This window comes from Drosophila ficusphila, unplaced genomic scaffold (genome assembly GCF_018152265.1).
Source record: "Drosophila ficusphila isolate 14025-0441.05 unplaced genomic scaffold, ASM1815226v1 contig_286, whole genome shotgun sequence".
Classification (NCBI taxonomy): domain Eukaryota; kingdom Metazoa; phylum Arthropoda; class Insecta; order Diptera; family Drosophilidae; genus Drosophila; species Drosophila ficusphila.
In genome coordinates, this window is record NW_025064189.1 from 9,493,757 (window position 1) to 9,500,453 (window position 6,697).

Sequence of the window (6,697 nt, forward strand, 5' to 3'; positions counted from 1 at the left end):
GGACGGAGCTGGGAGCTGGGAGCCAGGAGCTCTGGGAACAGGAGCAGCCAGCAGCCAGGAGCCAGCCAGCCAGCCAGGATTAGTCCTGCAGCAGGAGCCCGAGCTGCAACGAGGCCCGAACGAAGCGCACGAAGCCCACGCAGCAGCCGCTCGGCACTCGGCTCCGGGGGCCTTCGGCTGACGAATGGGGATTCCCCTCCGGAGACGAGATCCTGTCGGCCGTCTTCGGCATCGGAGGATGCAGCACCGATGCAAAAGTCGTGCAACATGGGCTCAGTCACTGGACGAGAGTCAGGCTGCATTCAACGTGCAATCTCCGAGAAATTCCACATTCCAAACAGAACTGTCCACCAAGTATATACAGCCGATACATATAGTTGAATATTCCAGGCAAAGACACAACGCAATTAGCGATTAATATATGCCGCTCACAGGGCGTATGCGTAATTTAGTGCACAATAGTGAAAGTGTTGTTTTGAATAACTGAATAACTAACAGTGCTTAGTGGTTAAGTAACCTATTCGAATATCCAAACCGAACATAGGTTCAGCCATCGACACTTTATTAGGCCTTAATCGTGCCATTAAACAATTAACCAAGGCAGCTCATCAAGTACAGTTGCCACCAAAAGGCAAAACAACTCAATCAACCCCAAAACCCAAACCAAACCCAACCAAACCAAACCAAACCAAAACGAACCAAAGCGAACAGTGCCGACACAAACAAACTCTAATCAAATTATCTGCATTATCTGCAATCGAAAAGAGCGAGTCGAGAAAAACTTTTAACCAGAACTCATCCGTCAACGAAGTTCCTTCCATCGGTGAGTAGCCTCCTTGTTACCTGTCCATCTTCATCAATCCCCACTCTCCGGTGCACGGAACACAGTCGAATAACAGCCAAGTGTCCTAAGTCCTTTGAATTGCCAATTGCAACTTTCAATCTTCACTGTTTGTTTCGCTCTCGAGTGCCAAAAGTCACCTAAAGGTTAAGTGGCCAGTGCTCATCCAGTAGAAAGCCATTAATATATTTAAAACTTACAAATTGCAACCAATTGTTTATACCATAACTCTGGTTGCAATTGATAACAATTTATTTAATTTATTTATTTAATAATAATAATTTCAGAGGAAAAGCAATTATTTCTGTAATTATTTATTTGCGTATGGAATAAATATTTTGAAATGTATACCTCGAGCTCTAAACAAAGTTATCCATCAATTGTATCAGCTTTAAGCAAATAAAAAGAAACCGAAGATGCTAAGCTTATCGAAAATCTTCTACCTATTTATACCTTTATATCTTTTTTTGAATGTTTACTTCAAAAATAATTTAATTTTATCAGTAAGCCATAGCTTATGTTTATGGTAAGTTTAAAGTACAACATAAACAGATTTCGTTTTTGTTATGAAATTAAAAACAAACTCTTTAATAAAAAATATAGCGTTTTATAAATTATTTGGAGTCATAAATACGAATAAATAGGAAAGGTTCGTTTTCTAAAATATTTGTTTAAAATACGATAGCAACACTTATGAAAGTACTCTTTTGACCTTTTAAAACCATTTTGTAGAACCTTTTTATTATATTTTAACAATTTAGTTATACCTCAAACATTAAAAATATATTTGAGAAATAATCTTGATTAATATTTAATAATTATAGACACAAAAAAACATTCTGGATGATTTTAGGATATCCATTTTCTAAATGCTATAAATAAAATACATTTCCACAATCCAACGTTATCATTAAGTTGCAAAATATCATAAAGATAAAGCAAATCAGAACATTCGATTTTACCGAAAGATAAAGTGCAGAGCTAAAACAAAACATTTGGATCGTGCACTTTTGAGTCCGTATCTCTATCTAAAACTTATCAATTCTTAATGTTTCTTTTTTCGCATCCCAAGGGCAAATCAGAAGCTGCAGCTTTAGAGCTTAGGTTTTCTGGAATGCCATAAATCATTTTCACTGCCCAAAAAAGGAAAAAAAATGGAATCAGAGAGAAGAAGTGGGGCGAAGGGGACTGGAGAAGGCTCTTAAGTTAATTTAGTACTTTGTGCGCTGTGTCAGATCATTAAAATTATTTGGCGACTTTGAAAAATTCGAAACAGTAGCCCACAAATACCGACAGCTGAACGAATCTCGAAATGAAATTGGTTTGGCTGATGAGGATGGAGATCGTGGCTTCGCCGGCTACCCGCTGCGATTGTCTGCAGATGTCTCATAAACATGAGGACCAACCAGACCCCGAAAATATATATCTTTTTACGAAATTTGTATAATCTGTATGCGAATCATAATGACGCGAAATCAAGATCAGGCCGAAGGCTGAAAGCCGAGACACACTTTTGCCTTTTCTGCCAGCTCACAGTGAATCTGGGGCCCACAAGGAATTCGAAGACATTAACCCATTTTAAGTAGAATACCATCAGTGGTTTTCGAATTCAAAATCAAAAAACCTCAATAAGGAGTTACTATAAATATTAATATATTTAGAACTTAAAAAAAGAAACCAATTGTTCATACAATAACTCTGGATGCACATAAAAAGTCCCCTATAGGTATTCATAAAATTGTTTTTAAACTAGGCTCCTTGAACTTATATTGAATTATCCACTTTTAAATTTTTAACAATAATTGAATAAAATAAGCAGAGCTTTAGCTTAATGTTTAGACTTACTAAATAATGTTCTGACCTGTTTTAGTCACCCTACCCATTATATACATGTATGTGAAGGCATTTCTTTTAGATCCCCAGTGGGTTAACGTTTTGGCTGTCTCAGAACCATTCAATTAGCTCTTTTTTGGGACTGGCGTTGACCAAGACTAATGCGCACATTTCATGCTGATCGTCGCAGGAATTCCAATTCCCTGCGAGTGTGTTCTCCGCGGGTTTTGTTTTTTGTTTTTTCGGGTTCTGGGATGGGCAGGGCTCCTCAGAGACCCTTTCTTCGGGTCGGTCGCGTAACATAATTGCGTGAAGAACTGCGTTAATTTCCCAAAAGACTTGACAGCGGATGTGGCTACTGGTCTGCATTGGTGACTCCTCCAGCCTCCGAAAACCGAAAACCGAAAGGTGACCAGTGACCAGTCGCTGCCTTCTGCTTTGCATTGGCATTCCAGAGACTCTGGCACCGATCCGATCCTCTGGATCGCGCTTTCTGGCATTTTTTGAGTCGGGTGTGCCAATGGGTTTCGTATCTTACTCGTATTTATTTTCTGCCATAAATGGCTTCCGGTGGAGTGTCCAGTTTTTGGCTCACGCTGAATACGCATTCACATTGGGCTCCATTTAAGGTGGTTCCGGGGGCTGGGGTCTTCCAATAAAATTATGAATAGGCCATGTGGGCAGGGGCAACTCCCCCGCCTTCGAGGCTCCAACTACTCCAATCAAATTATGAGCTATGCGTTCCAGTTTCGGCTGTGGGCTTTTCTCAGATCTCCACTCGACCTCTCTCTTGCTCTCTGATCTTACACCGCAAAAAAACATACATCAACAACTGATAATAACTCATATTTAAGAGATTATACAAACAAAACGAAAATGTTGATTATTCGACAGGAAATAACCATATTAGGGTCAATATGGTCTCGCATATATTATTAATAAAATATGATAATAATAAAATATATTTTATGACTCATATAAAAATATGTTTTCTTGAGTGCTCACTTATCGATGACAACGGAAGCGAGTTGGCGTTGCCGTCGTCATTTTGCGTTTGCCACAAATTTGTTTAGTTAAAGTATTGATAGAGAAAAGAGAAACAACAAATAAACACAGCTTTTGAATAGTTTTTCATGTGGGGGTTCCGACGGTTCCGGCGATGATATGCAAAGCTCCGACGGGAGGGAAAGCCGCGGCTTACAATTCGGCTTTGGCTTCGAGCCTACTTTGTCCATACTTGGTTAAAACTTAAATATTTATTTAATATTCTCCCCCAGAAAACATGTGTCACCCAGATTGACATTTTGCTTTGACATTTTACTGATAAAGTTCTGTCGAAATTTTTGAGAAATTTTCGGGCAGCAAAAAGTTCATTCACAATTTAAGTAATGTGAATAATTTCTAGAAATTTTTGTTTAATCTTTGGTTTTTTCCAATGATTTGCTTTCTTCTCAATGAAACCTTGCACTTTTAGTTCTATAATCAATTATTTTGAGCATGTATATTATGAAAGTTCTTGGAAACCTCTTCGAGGAAGTACATTTCCCACAATAGTAAATATTTACCTCGGCATTATCAATATTGACAAACAACAAAGACAATGCCAAAAGTGTTTGTTGTTTTGCATTTGGTCAAGTCACGAGTTAGCCCCGTGACTCAGGCGACTGATAAACCATTACTCTTATCTGTGAGATACAGATACTCGAAATGCTGTTGTTCTGGAGGAATTAGCGCAGTGCGTAGAAAGTTTCGCTTCTCCAGATCCAGATGGGTAAATTCGATTTGAATGCGGCCTGGCCCAATTCAGCGGTCCAAGTTTGGGGGACTTCTGGGGGAAAACCTGAGCAACTTGCTTTAAATGAGGCGTGTTATGTAAATGTTTCTCTTTTTCCCATCTCCACTTGATTTTTGCTTAGTTTTTGTGACTAGATCTGGCCAAATGTGGAACGCCCACATAGGAAGGCTGGAATTTAGTCAAGACTTCATTAAGCCAGCCAGTGGCGTAGACTTCTAGTCATTAGCTGGCTAGTAAAGAAATATGAGGAATGTAAAATACAATTTAAGGTGGTATAATATCTTGGGCTTGAAAAAAAAGCATCCAAAAGCTGCTAATATTAGTCCAATTTATCTCTTTTTTATAAATTGTATTTAAAAGTTTTTTGAGGCGAACTAGCCCCAAAAATTCGGCAATTCCACCTACGCCGCTGATGCCAGCCAGTCTGAAAAGTGCGGTGGAAAAAATTGCCATATTCGGTGTATTTTTTTCGTATTGTAACGCTGATTTATGGCGACGGCTCGTCTGCACTGGAGAAGTCCAGCAAATACCTGCCTTAAGCACTCTTCAATGGAGTCGAGCGAAGAAAATTGCATGCTAGCCAATATTCGATGAATATATATGTTGTACGTGTAAGCCAGAAGAAAAGATTAACAATATATTTAATTTGCAAAGCCAATTTCTGTGTTTGCGCACGAGGCCGGCAGCGCAGTCGACGTCGACAGAGCGTCGGGCAGACCTCCAATTCCATTCATTATAATCGGGGCCCGTTCATTTCATTCATAAAAAAGACGAAGCGAAACGAAACGAAGCGAAGCCGAACGCCAGGCGAATGTATCTGTGTCCGTGAGAGAGCAGTGGCGAATTCGCCGCGCGGCGAAACTGGCTCTCAGCAAAAAAAGAGTTGAGATTGAGATATTTCTGTGTGAGCGAGAAATTTGCATGGCACACGTAGCTACGTATGCTCGTATATCTGTGTATCTGTGCCTATTTGGAATATGCCACTTATTTATTTTGTATTCCGCAGATACTACGCCCCATAGTAACCGAAAAAAACATCACTTCCCCGTTCTGTTTTTTGGGCAGGCCTGGGCTAGTCTCGGAATTCCGATGGGACCCTCCACTCGAGCGTCTTTGTTTACCCCCCGATAGGCTTGGCTTATTAGACAACACCCATACCCGATTTTGGTTCATTTTTCACATTTTTCTCTCTCTGTGTTGCGACGTCGAGAAAAGTGCTACTGGTTTTGAGTTTGACTTGGAGATTTCGAGACCAGAGTTGTCGAGCTTGAAAACCGCACGCGCCGCTCAGTCGTGTATCTTTTTTATGGCTTGGCCGCGACAACTCTGCTCGAGGGCAACAACAAAAACAACTGCTGGGGGAAAACAACAGCAACAGCAACAACAACAAAAACAATGACAACCAGTCGCGTTGTTGTGTTTGCTTTTTCAACATCATTTACACTCGAGAGCTACGAGCTGTTAAAACCGTGGGTTCCTCTTAGAGATATATAAAGAATCAAATATAAAATTTTTCAAAATGTGTAGCCAAATTTTAGAAATTTTCTGTTTCAACCTTTCGATTTATAAGGTAATTTTTTTACTGAATGAAGTCATTGAAGAGATGTGACCTTTAGGTGTGAATGATTTTGCACCTTTGTCTCACCTGCGCTCAGCATTTCCACACACACACATGGACACACGTGGGCACAACATCTTATGCTTACCTTACCTCATGCAACGAACCCATGCACACACACACCAACCCAGTGGCTGGAAATCCAAGCACACACACGGGGAAACATCTTGAGTTGTCCACGCATAGATACAACCCCCGCCCTCCAGTAGCCCACCCCGCCCCCAACTTTCTCCCAGTGTGTGCGTAATTTTCATTCATATTAAGCCAACGCGACGCAGTCGGCAGCGCAGTCAGCGTTTCTAATTTTCTATAGACTAGCTTTAAAAAAATCCTTATTTGAAAAAAACTGCGGTTGAATGTTTTAATTCATCAGTTTAGCATCCCTATTTACGAGATTCAAGGTGTGTAATTGTTGTTATTCTGGTTGCTACCGACTTGGCGAAAACACGCAAGAGGAAAATTTCATTGAGGGAAAAACGTAGATAATATGGAAAATGAGTCGGGCCGAGTCGAGCCGAGAGGTGATTGGCAAATTGGCGACGGGGAAAATTACCAAGTTTATGCACGCAACGGCCGGAAAAGCGACGACGACAGCACACCCATTCGTGGA